General features: G+C 54.2%; 1 protein-coding gene across 1 annotated transcript in view; it reads left to right on the top strand.

Annotated features, from left to right (window-relative positions):
• Positions 1-228: 228 nt before the first annotated feature.
• Positions 229-13,388, top strand: part of c1qtnf7 (C1q and TNF related 7) — a 96,773-nt gene continuing 83,613 nt past the window's right edge. The window contains exon 1 of the mRNA XM_072496403.1: positions 229-489. The gene's annotated coding sequence lies outside the window, so the exon portion shown is untranslated. The remainder of the gene's footprint in view (positions 490-13,388) is intronic.

A 13,388-nucleotide genomic window follows, 5' to 3' on the forward strand; every position in this document is an offset into this window, starting at 1 on the left:
AGAATAATGAGACCGCTCTTGAACATATTGGAAATGACGTAATAAAATCTGCAGTGTTCTTTTCATTTCAGGCAATCCTAATTTCTTCTGACGTTACTTGCTATTCTTTGATGAAATAATCCGGCCCATTATTATGTTATTCTTAAACTATGCAACCGACTAACCTGCCAAAACTGGTAGTGGAAATGTTTCTGGTTTGAAGCAGGGGGAGGGTGGGGAGGATGGAGGGGAAGGAAAAAGGACAGTATGGGTTGTAGCTGTCGTGAGTAATGCAAACAGTCGCTCTGACAATAAGTGTATCGCAACCCGTTTCTCTCATTAGCTCTTTCCTACCCGTGTGTGGTAAAGGTAACAGACATGTTTGGAAATGTTTAAAGAAACACTAGAAATGACCTTTACTCTGAAGCTAAACACAAGTTTGTGAAGGATCTTCTGAGGACTGAGTTCTACAGAACTTGTATACTGCAGTTGAAGGGCTGCATGAAGGTGGTAAGTGATTTTAAGAGATGTAGTAAATAGTTTTTTTTAAAAGGTTGCAATTCAACATCTATAAAGAATGCTGCTAGATTTCAATTTTAATCTTTGGATCTCTGGAGCAAACTGTAAAACAAGTCCAGCTGCAACTTCTCAGCGATTGCACAGACCACAGCTGGACTGATGTTTTCTTGTTCTCAGAATAACTCGAGCACTTATGACAGACTTGAAGCAATTGTCAGCACATATAACTGCTGGACTGCTTATTGTTCTGATAATTATTAAATGCTTGTCTGCAATAGAATGTGCTTTGGGCGAAAAGAAACAAGGCATGTTATGTTGTTCTGGACTGTTTCAAGAGGCTCTCTGCAATATCAACATAGAACAGTTTACAATTTTAACCCTGCCATTCACCGGAAAAGACAAATATAACAATCTTAAACCGGAATTAAAATGTTATTTCTAAAATGAATGTTTGACAGTTAAAATATTGTGGGAAGCAAATATTTTATTATCCCTTTGGAAATGCGGGCGAGTTGGAGAACTATATCAAAGCCCAGAGACCCCAAATAGAACAGATGCAAGAAATGTTTCTGGATCTTTTGCAGTTGTAACATGAGCCAGTATTTATTTGTTCCACTGAATAATGTACTTGAGGCATCCTGTGAGAATGCAAGCAGCCACTGCAATACAGATTATTTGATCGTGAATAGATTTTTCTGATCTTTTCAAAGTTTCTTGCACCAAAAATATGACCAGTACAAAGCATCTTGGTGAATTAACCTTAAGAGTTGATATTGTTGAAAGGACTGTATTGTTTTGATTTGATTTAATTTATTGTCACGTGTACCGAGGTACAGTTCTGCATACAGTCCAGACAGATCGTTCCATACATGAAAAGAAATAGTACATACGATAAATACGCAATGTAAATACATAGACACAGACATCGGGTGAAACATACGGAGTGTAGTGCGGAGGATCTTCAGAATTGGAACTAACATTAAAAAAGAAAGGTTAGAGATGTTAGAATGAAGTTTTAAAAGTTAGTACGGCTATAGATATAGGAAGAGGATCTGTGGGAGAAAGCTCCCAGAGCGCCGCCACGCTCTGGCGCCATCTTGGAAATGAGAGTTACTACTGCCTTTTGGATTCTAGCTCGATTGGATTTAGCTGTTTATTCATGTTGTCCTCTGTGCCACTGTTTTCAGCAATAATCCTTTAATGTAAAAAATACCTTTAAAGAAGTTTCACTCCCTTTCAAAATAATGGGATGCATTTTAACTGACCTGACTCACCAGGATCTGGTATGGTGGGGGTGCTGTGGGTCAGTGAGGTGGGGGAAACTTGGAATTTTGGATCCCTTTCCCCCCACCCTCCCCGCCCCACCCATTTTGTCATGTGTGTGATATCCACTGGCTGATTCTCCGATTCGGAAGCCAGGCTGATTTGGTATGTTTGATTTCTGTCAGGGGGCAGAGGTTCAGTGGAAGCCTGAGTACAAGGCAGGTCCTCCCTCAGATAGGGGAGGGGGCGTAGTGGGATCCAACAATCTGTATGGTAGAGGGGGTTGATCAGATGTGTGGGGCAGAGGGCTGGTGTGGTCTGGAGGGACAGGGACCATTCCAGGGTAAACTGGGAAAATCCCACCGGTGGAAGGGGTGTCATCCTGAGGAGAGGAGGAGAGGTGATGGTCCTTAGGTCAGGAGGGGAGAACAGAAGCTGAAGAGGGAATGGTCAGAGGGGGGTGGAGGGGGGGGGGGGTTGACAATTAAATACTCACTGAAGAAGGAGGCTCCAAAAATAATCCCATCCTCAATTAGTGGAAGCCCTGCACAACAGTGCAAAAGGCAAGGCTGAATCATTTGCAACAATCTTCAGTCAGCAGTGACAAGTAGATACTCCATCTCAGCCTCCTCAGGAGGTCCCCAGCATCATAGATGTCTTCAGACAATTTGATTCACTCCAGGTGATACCATGAAATGGCTAAAGACACTGCATAGTGTAAAGGCCATTGACCCTAACAATATTCTGGCAATAATACTGAAGACTCCAAAACTAGCCACACCCCAAATTAAACTGTTCCAGGACTGTTCCAGGTCTGGTATCTATCCAGCAGTGTAGAAAATTGCCCAGGAATGTCCCTTACACAAAACTCAGGACAAATCCAACCCAGTCAGTTATCATCCCATCAGCCTAATCTTGATCATCAGCAAAGTGATGGAAGATGTCATCTACAATGCTGTCAAGCACTCACTCACTCACTCAAAAGTAACCTGCTCACTGACACTCAGATTCAGTTCCTCCAGGCCACTCAGCTCCTTATCTCATTATTGCCTTGGTCCATACATAGAGCCAAACTCAAGAGGTGAGATGAGAGTGACTGTCCTTGATCATAGAATCATAGAATTTACAGTGCAGAAGGAGGCCATTCGGCCCATCGAGTCTGCACCGGCCCTTGGAAAGAGCACCCCACTTAACCCCACACCTCCACCCTATCCCCGTAACCCAGTAACCCCAGCTAACCTTTTTGGACACTAAGGGCAATTTATCGTGACCAATCCACCTAACCTGCACATCTTTGGACTGTGGGAGGAAACCGGGGCACCCGGAGGAAACCCAAGCAGACACAGGGAGAATGTGCAGACTCTGCACAGACAGTGACCCAAGCCGGGAATCAAACCCGGGGCCCTGGAGCTGTGAAGCAACAGTGCTAACCATATCATGCTATATCAAAGCTCCAGCATTTAATGGAGTGTGGCTGCAAGGAGCCTGAGCAAAACTGGAGTCAATAGAAAACAGGAAGAAAACTCTCCACTAATTACAGTCATACTTGGCACAAAGGAAGATAGTTGTTGGAGTCAATAATCTTCGTCCCAGGACATCACTGCAGGAGTTCCTCAGGGTAGTGTCCGAGGCACAACCATTTTCAGCAGTTGCATCAATGACCTTCTTTCCATCATACGGCCAAAAGTTCACTGATGACTTCACAATGTTCAGCACCATTCGTGACTCCTCAGGCACTGAAGCCGCCTTTGTCCATCTGCAGCAAGACCTGGACAACATTCAGACTCGAGCTGATAAGTGGCAAGTAACATTTGTTCCACACAAGTGCCAGGCAATGATCATCTCCAACAAGATAAAATCCAAGCATCTTCCTTGACATTCATTGGCATTATTCATCTCTGAATCCCCTGCTATCAATGTCCTTGGGGTTACCATTAACCAGAAACTGAACTAGATTAACCATATAAATACTGTGGTCACAAATGCTAGTCAGAGACTGGGAATGCTCAGGCGAGTAACTCACCTCCTGACCCTCCCAAAGCCTGTCCACCATCTACAAGCCACAAGTCAGGAGTGATGGAATACTCTCCCCTTGCTTAGATGAGTTCAGCTCCAACAACACAAGAACCTTGACATCATCCAGGACAAAGCAGCCTGCTTGATAGATACCCCATCCAGAACCTTTAAACATTCAACAACTTCATACAAGGCTCAATGCACCACATCCCGATCACTGATGCGTCAACAATCTTTTGCAACCAGGGCTCGTGTCTCACATTTGTATTCTCCACCTCACCCTCACAGTCCATCTCTTCAGGGGCCCTGACTCAGCGTTGTGCAAACAGTGCTGCCTGAATGAGATGTCTAAACATTGAAACTCGTCCTTCGGTTTCATTAACAGATTCAACATGAATTGGCAGTACTGGTCATACCTCCACTGGCGGCTCAACACGAGCGAAGGTGTCAGTTCACCTGTCTTGTAAGTAAGCACTGGGGGTGAAGGAGTTAATTGGTTCTGGCTATGGGGTGCAGAGGCAATCCTGACCCCTGGATGTAGAAGAACACGTCCATATCTGAAAAATCCATCTTCCTTGTTTTTAAATGATAAAATTTCTCACAAGTTTCTGGCTCGTACATCCAAATTACAGATGAGTTGTTTCCTATGAGACCAGAAAACCTATTTCCTGCTTATTAAGGTTCTAAGTAATAATTGTCAAACTTAAACTTTGGGTGGTTTAACTCTTCCTTCCTGGAGCATTCCACACTGCTGCTTAGCCAAGAAGCTGCCACGTTCCTGCAGGTTTGGAACTTGTACAGATGAAAAAATAATTGCCTAAGGCTTCCTGCAGTAAAGTCTGATGGGTTGTCTACTGCCTCAGTCAATGGGTTCAGAAATGATCTAGCTCTGAGCTGCAATTAACCGTGTTCTGACTATTGAATATTGGTTCACTTGTGTTGTGTTTCTAAATCAAATTGCAAAAAAATAGATCTCTTGATTAGGTTATATTACCTTCTTTGTCTCAATAAATTTCCTTCCAATTGGCTGGTGAACAAGTAATTCAGCCCGTGTTTCTTTTGGAAATTAAAAGAAATCACAAAGGCTTCAAAATTCCTGAACGACGAGAGAGAACAGAAAGCAAGATTCTCACTTGGAGAGGCCAGGAACCTGTGGCAGAACTCCGTTACATCAGGATTCTAACCTGTTTATACAGGTCCTTTAGATCCCAGAAGGAATTCATTACCTCAATAGCAAAAAAAATAAAGGAACTTGCAGCATTTGTTCAACCAAGGAAGGAACTGCTATTCCCTGGTTGGAGTGTCTACGTGGTCACCTTTGATTGGGACCGACGCCTTTGATGCACTTTTGCAGGCATCTTGCTAGAGGCTCAGTCATTTGAATGATCCTGTCCCCAGGGTTTTAGACAGAATTTCCTAATGGGGATGAGGCTGGGTGGGCTTGGGTCTGCTCCGCTGCACTTGCAATGGTAGAGCAGGAACTCCAAGGCTTGATGCATAATTTGTAGCCATCTGGGATGGCCACTTCCAACTAGGTACAGAAAAACTCGCAAAACCTGGCGGGTAAAATGGAAAAGCCTAGACTCAGGCAGGCTCAGAGCCTGAAATGCATATTTGTCAGCAAAAAGTCCAGACGGTATCGAAACTCCGACCAATTCGCATTTTAATGGGGCCGATTAGCATTGGATGGCCCATCTTCACCAAAACAAAGGACTGGTACTCAAGCAACCGGGACAGTCCCAGACATTTCGGCGCCACTCCCTGTTCAAGGGAAACACAAACAACGGGGTCAGTGACCGCTTGGGACATGCCCAGCCATCCAGATCCCCGCCCACTTATTGGCTAAGGAATCGAACGGAGTGATCAGGGATCACCCAATTAGTAAGGCCGAAATCGAAGGACTGCGCAAAAGAGCGCGAAAACCCCCGAGTATAAAAAGAAGAGTCAGCCATATGTTCGTTCTCTTTTGGCCTTGGTACCCCGGGCACGGCCATTGCCAATCGCAGCAACACCAGAAGCTAGTCCAAGTTCAACGCCCGCTACCAGACGGATGAGCCCAGCTGAGCAGCAGTTACTCCTTCGAACCCGACAGATCCAGAATTGAACAGCGGCCACTGTTTTCTGACCTTAGCCGGGTGCCCGAAGTTAAGTACAGGTTGTCTTAGCTGACAGGTGTAGTTAACTAGTAGTGTTTATGTTGCATGACTAATGATGTGTGTAAATAAAGTACCCTTGACCTTGAACTAACTAACTGGTGTTTGGCTCGTTGATCGATAGCCGGTTGAACCTTGTGGTGGTATCGTTTGATATCTGGCGACTCTGAGCATTAGGACATAGATAATATAGAAAGAAGGCAAATTCACTGATTGCCATAATTGGAACAGAGCCACAGAAAAGACAGAGGAGGAAAGAAGCAGCAACAAATTCCTCTGGGGATGGATTCAAAATGATTGGTCTGAATGCATTCAATGGGCTTCAGAAATTCTGCTCAGCATGCCGAATATTATGATTTATGGCTATGGGATTTTGTAGTCCTAGAGCCGTGGGAAGCTTGTCAAAGAACAGCGCCATTATAAATAGACAATACTTATAAATATCTTCCCTCGCATTTGAACAAAGTGCCAACAAATTTCCATTTGCGAGTGATACTGGCAAAGCAAGTATTTATTGCCCATCTCTAATTTTCCTTGAGAAGGTAATGATCTTAGAACATAGAACATACAGTGCAGAAGGAAGCCATTCGGCCCATCGAGTCTGCACCGACCCACTTAATCCCTCACTTCCACCCTATCCCCATAACCCAATAACCCCTCCTAACCTTTTTGGATCTTCTAGATCCACTTCAGTCCATGTGATGTAGGCACACCCACAGTGCTATTTCAAAGCATGTTCCAGGATTTTGACTCAAGAGAGACATAGGGCAGGATTCTCTGATCCAGCTGCTAAGTGTTGACGACGTCGTAAAAACCAGAGCATTTTACGACGGCGTGAAGGGGCTGCTGTGAGTAGCGATTCTGGCCCGCAAAAGGGGCTAGGACGGGCGCCGTGATAAGCGGGGTGGAGCGGCCCGAGACTGGCATCGGACAGGTGTGACGCATCAATGACGCTGGCCCGCGTCGCTTAAGACACGCAAGATGACCGCCGCCCGCCGTGCCACCCCGAGATTCAGGGACCACGGGCGTCATTCTCCGACCCCCCGCTGGGTCGGAGAATGGCCGTTGGCCGCCGTGAATCCCGCCCCCGCCCCCGCCGAAGTCTCCGCTCCCGGAGATTGGGCGGGGGTGGGAATCCGGCCGCGCCGGTTGGCGGGACCCCCCGCTGGATTCTCCGGCCCGGATGGGCCGAAGTCCCGCCCAAAAATTGCCTGTCCCGCTGGCGTAAATCAAACCTGGTATTTACCGGCGGGACCAGGCGGCGTGGGCGGGCTCCGGGGTCCTGGGGGGGGCGCGGGGCGATCTGACCCCGGCGGGTGCCCCCACGGTGGCCTGGCCCGCGATCGGGGCCCACCGATCCGCGGGCGGGCCTGTGCCGTGGGGGCACTCTTTCCCTTCCGCCTCCGCCACGGCCTCCACCATGGCGGAGGCGGAAGAGACTCCCTCCACTGCGCATGCGCGGGAAACTTTCAGCGGCCGCTGACGCTCCCGCGCATGCACCGCATTTCCGCGCCAGCTGGCGGGGAAACAAACGCCATTTCCGCCAGCTGGCGGGGCGGAAATCCCTCCGGCGTCGGCCTAGCCCCTCAATGTTGGGGCTAGGCCGCCAAAGATGCGGAGCATTCCGCACCTTTGGGCCGGCGCGATGCCCGTCTGATTGGCGCCGGCTTTGGCGCCAGTCGGTGGACATCCCGCCGTTGGGGGAGAATTTCGCCCCACAATCTGGACACGCTGCTGGAGGCGGTGGACGAGAGGAAGGCGATCCTGTGCCCCAGACGTGGACACCACCACCCGCGCAGCACCGTCCGCCGTTTGTGGAAAGAGGTGGGCAATGTTGTCAGCGCCATGGGGCACACCCCACGTACCGGCGACCAGTGGGGCAAGAAGATGCACGACCTTTCAGGACAGGCAGGGTGAGTACACAATGATGTGCCCCTGGCACCACCCTCGCAGACCACCCACACATGTGAAAAGTGCCCTCCCACCCCCCCAGGGGGATGGCGCAACCCCTACCTGACCCACATGGGCTGTACCCACCCATGCCAAATGCCGGGTGCCCAGTGCTGCCATGCCATCATTTACCCAGCATCAGCGCTGCCAGCGTCGGACCGCCTAACACTGATGTTTGATTCACTCCTTCCCCCCCAGGATAAGACTGTCCACAACCACAGGGAGCGGGAGAGAACCGGAGGGGCCCACCCGTACTGCACCTCCCCATGGTCCATGAGCAGAGGGCATTGGACCTCCAGGTGGAGCTGCAGACCGGGAGGTTGCCAGCTATCAGGTCGGTGGCAAACTAGCAAGTGAGACTCCCCGCCTGACTCCAGCCCCCTCACCCCATCCCCCTTATGCCCCACTGCACCCCCCTCACCCCATGCCGCACTACACCCCCCTCACCCCATGTCCCACTGCACCCCTCCTCACCCCATGCCACACTGCACCCCCCTCACCCCATGCCCCACTACACCCCATCACCCCATGCCCACTGCACCCCTCCTCACCCCATGCCCACTGCACCCCCCTCACCCCATGCCCCACTGCACCCCATCACCCCATGCCTCACTGCACCCCCCTCACCCCATGCCCCACTGCACCCCCCTCACCCCATGTCCCACTGCACCCCCTCTCCCCATGCCCACTGAAGCACCCTCAGCCCATGCCCCACTGCACCCCTCCTCATCCCTTGCCCCACTGCACCCTTCCTCACCCCATGCCCACTGCACAACCCTCACCCCATGCCCCACTGCACCCCCTCACCCCATGCCTCACTGCACCTCTCCTCACCCAATGCCCCAATCACCCCCCTCACCACATACCCCACTGCACCCCCTCACCCAATGCCCCACTGCACCCCCATGCCCCACTGCACTCCTCCTCACCCCATGCCCCACTGCACCCTCCTCACCCCATACCCCACTGCACCTCTCCTCACCCCATGCCCCACTGCAGCCCCTCACCGCCGTCCGCCTGTCTAATGATACATGCTGCCTTGTGTCTTACAGGGCCAGACGCTAGTGGTCCCAGCCCATCTAGCATTGCACGCCCACAGCCAGTTCAAGGTCCAGTGGCCCCCAGGGGCGCAGGCCACGGCGGGGAGGTCAGAAGCCATGGAAGCCCTTCCAGTGACACAGAGACCCAGGACAGTGAGACCCAGAGGACGGACACCCAGGACACCGAAAGCCAGGACACGGACACCCAGGACCCAGATGCACACGACTCCGAGGGCACTGACACGTAGAGGACTGACACCCAGGACACTGACACACAGAGGACTGACACACAGAGCACGCCAACCCAGAGGACTGACACACACAGGACGTCAACCCAGAGGACTGACAGACGGGACAGTGACACACAGACAGGGGCGATTCAGGGCCCATCGGGCCAGGGGTCGAAGCAGGAGGACCTGGAGTTTGGCTCCGACGACGACCTTGACTTCTCGGCACTGCTATCTCCCACACCCTGCATCATCGCAGAGACTGTCACCTCGGTTGGGCACTTTAGTGATGAGGCTTCTGGGACACTGACTGGTGCCCACAACACAGCCGTACCGGTACAGCAGGTGGAAGTAGGAGCAACCAGCTGCCGCCCAGACGGTTCCCGGGTTCCTGGACTTACCAGACCCACCCTAGACCCGATGTAGTTAGACAACCAGGGACTAGACAATAGAATGACGGCCAGCTTCCAGCAGCTGCAGACGCAGGTGGAGGAGTCCATCCGTGTCCAGGAGCAGGGAGTGCCTGTCATGGCCGCCACCCAGGCTGACACCGCATGGGTGGCGTTCGCGGTGGAGGCAATGGGGGCAACGGTGTCGGCCATGGGTCAGGTTATGCAAGGCATGGGGCTTCATGTGCATGCGTCATCCGTGGCCCAGGACAGGGCTGCCCTCTCACAGGCAGCCATGTGCCAGAGCCAGCTGGATATCTCAGCCGCGCTCTGCAGTCTGGCCGAGTCGCAGCAGGCCATCGCTGAGAGTATCGGTGGCATTGCCCAGGTGATGGCTCAGTCTCAGCAGGCCATCGCTGAGAGCATCAGCGGCTTTGCCCAGATGCTGGGTGGCGTCGCACAAGCCCAGAGCGAGGTGGCGCAGTCCCAGACAGGGATGGCCGACTCCCTGAGCTCCATCGCTGCTGACGTAAGGACCCTGGTCGATACCACAGCGGGCCTCCAGGATTGGCAGCGCCAAGTATCGGGGGTGCCTCGGGGCTCGTCTCCGCTCGCACCCCTGTCTCATAGAGAGGCCCGGGGGCCACCGGGCACCCCGAGGAAGGGGGAGGGGCTGGGGCCCTTGCCGGTGACTCCTGCAGAGGAGGTCCCGGAACACCGCGCCACCTCGGACTCCCCCCATTCCGTCCCTGGTGCATCTGGTGGGCAGCAGGCAGAACAGGGTGGCACCATGCCATCCAGGATGCCCGAGGAGCAGCCTGGCCCATCCAGGCCGGGTTGCCCCAGGAAACGCACGCCGACGGGGAGCCAAGTCGCTGGGCAGGAGTCTTAGCAGTCCGCCCCCACTCCTGCTGTACCATCTGGGGAGGCACAGAGACGTAAGGCCAAGAAGTTAGACATCTATTAAGATGGCACGGGTGCAGGGCACAGTTTAGTTATAGGAGCTAGGGCACGTGTATATAACCTTTCTAATTAAACTCACTGTTACACCAAAGCAAGCTGCCTCTGTGCTATGTCCGATGCCTGCGGGGTTGGGTAGGGGACTGAGTGCCACTGTGGTCGAGGGGTGAATGAGCGTTGAGCCCCGGTGGGTGTAATGTGTGCCCCCCCCCCAGAATGTCCATGCCACCCCGCCCCCAGCGGTTCGACAGGGCCATGCGCTGGAGTGTCCACCCCGCATACAGGGACCTCCCACGTGGAGGGTGTAACTGTGGCAAACAATGTCTAACGATTTGGAGCTGACAGCTCATGGCAGAGCGGGTTGTCATCATCCTCCATGGCATCGACCACACCCACTTACCCAAGCAACCGTGTGAGCCCAGCCCGTTGGGCCGCAGGTGGAGGTGTAATGGAGGGGTGTGATGCATGAGGTCATGTGGGAGCTAAGGGTGGTGGGTGGTGGGGGGAGATGCATATTATGGGTGTTGTGAGAGGTGGGGGTGTGGGGTGGTGAGGTGGTACCGTACAGTGGGGTCAGTGCCCGTGCTCAGCGAGCCCCTACCACCTAGTTGGTGAGAAGTGCAGCGATCAACGCCTCCCGTGCTCGCTGGCCAAGCCGGTGGCGTCGTGCAGCCTCCCGCCCATATCCAGCCCCCATTTCATGTCGATTGCCGCCACCCCTCCCATCCTCCTCATCTGGAGAGCCATGTCCTTCCCCGGGCTCCCACCCGACCCCCTCCTGCTCCTCCTCCTTCTCCTCCAGCACATCGCCACTCTGCTGGGCTATATCGTGCAGGGCGCAGCAGATCATAACAATGCGGCTGACCCTCTCAGACGGGCACTGGACGGCCCCCCCAGAGCGGTCCAGGCACCTAAAGCGCATCTTCAGCAGCCCAAAGCACCTCTCGACCACACCCTTGGTTGCTGCATGGGCCTCATTGTAGCGGTTCTCCGCGTCGATCTGTGGCCTCCGTATAGGCATCTTCAGCCATGACCGCAACGGGTAACCCTTGTCGCCCAGCAATCAGCCCCTCAGCCAGGGGGTGTGTCCCTCGAACAGAGCGGGGATGAACGATTGTGCCAGGATAAACGCGTCATGTACACTGCCCGGGTACCGGGCGCAGACGTGCATGATCTTCATCTGGTGATCACAGACAACCTGAATATTCATGAAGCAGGACCCCTTCCTGTTCATGAATACGTCCTCCGCTCGTGGCCGCATGGTGACGTGAACCCCATCGATTGCCCCCTGTACCATGGGTATCCTGGCCACGGCAGCGAATCCCACTGCCCGGGCATTCTGGTGGGCGAGGTCCACAGGGAACTGGATGCACCAGTGCACCGATGCCTGGGAGATGCTGGACAGGTCCCCACTTGCCGACTGGAACGATCCCATGGCATGAAGGTTCATGGCCACCTTAACCTTGATGGCCACTGGGAGAGGATGTCCTCCCCCAGTTCTACACGGTGCCAGGTGTGCCATCAGGTGGCAGATATGGATGACGGTCTCCCGGCTCATCCGGAGTCTCCTCCCGCATGCCCTGTTCAGCAGGTCCTCGAAGGACATGCGGCGCCGGTAGACACGAGGCCTCATTGAGCGCCATGGCACCACCCCCTCCTCTTCCTCCTCCTCCTCTTTCTCCTCCTCCTCCTCCTCCTCCTCCCCATCCACATCGGTATCCCCATCCTGTGCCTCGCCCCTGTCGTTGTTCTTCTCCTCCTGCGCCTGTCAGGCGGGCGGCCCCGCAGCCTGAGCGGGTGCCACCTGGCCCTTTGCAGCCTGTCCCTCTGCTGCGGCTGCCGCTGTCGCCACCTCTCTGAGCCGCCTGCACCGACGCTGCCACAGGGCTGCATGCAGGGCAGCGGCCCCCGCCACGGCGGCCAACATCGCTGGCTGGTGCCCAAACATTATGATCTGCAGGGGGTGGGGGGGGGGGGTAGACAACAGGTTTAACCATGGCGCATGGCCCCCTCCACAACCATATGCCATGGGCTGCATGGCCGCCCTGGTTGGCCAGTTGCGCCACGCTTGCGCCACCCACACGCATACACACCCACCCCTGGCCGCACCCTCTGTGCCCCAACCCCTGTTGCCCATCCTTCCTGATAGCGATGACTGTTGGATGGCACTGCCCTCACTGGGGGATGCCATGGCTGCGGCCCTGGACCTACCCGCCGGTGGGTGCCGCTGGCTGGGTGGCCCACCCCCTGGGGGTCTCCGGTACCCATCCGCATGGCCGGGGGCTCACGCTCAGCCAGCGCCCAGGGGCGGTGACCATCAGCCTGGCCGCCGTAATGGCGGCCATGGCTTAGGCACTGCCCTGCCATGGCGGGCCGTTCCCGGCCAGCAGGGCTGTCCTCCCCACGCCCCCCCCCCCGAACCTGGAGGCCCTCCCCCATCATACCCTCGCCCCCCAGCCACGGCCGTGCCCGTCCCGCCACCGGTAGGTCCCCCACGCCGACTCCTCGCCTCCTGCTTCCGGATCGTGAGCCAGCACGACTGGCTCACGATTTTTAAAAGCATGCTAGAACGGCGCTGGCGTGACCTGGGGTCATGCCATCGGGACTTCAGCCCATCCGGGCTGCAGAATCGGCGATGCCACGGAGAATCGCTAAACGGACCCCCTCCGGCGATTCTCCGGGTCGCTCGGCGCCGATCACGACCACGCCATTTTCGCTTGTTGGCAGAATCACGAAACGCCGTCGGACCGGCGTCGCGCCAAATGGCATCGGGAACGGGGATTCAGCGAACCGGCACGGGCTGAGAGAATCCCGCCCATAGTCCCAAGTCAAGATGGTATGGAACTTAGATGGGAATTTGCAGATCATGGTGTTTCCATGCATTTGCTGCCT

This window comes from Scyliorhinus torazame, chromosome 3 (genome assembly GCF_047496885.1).
Source record: "Scyliorhinus torazame isolate Kashiwa2021f chromosome 3, sScyTor2.1, whole genome shotgun sequence".
Lineage (NCBI taxonomy): Eukaryota > Metazoa > Chordata > Chondrichthyes > Carcharhiniformes > Scyliorhinidae > Scyliorhinus > Scyliorhinus torazame.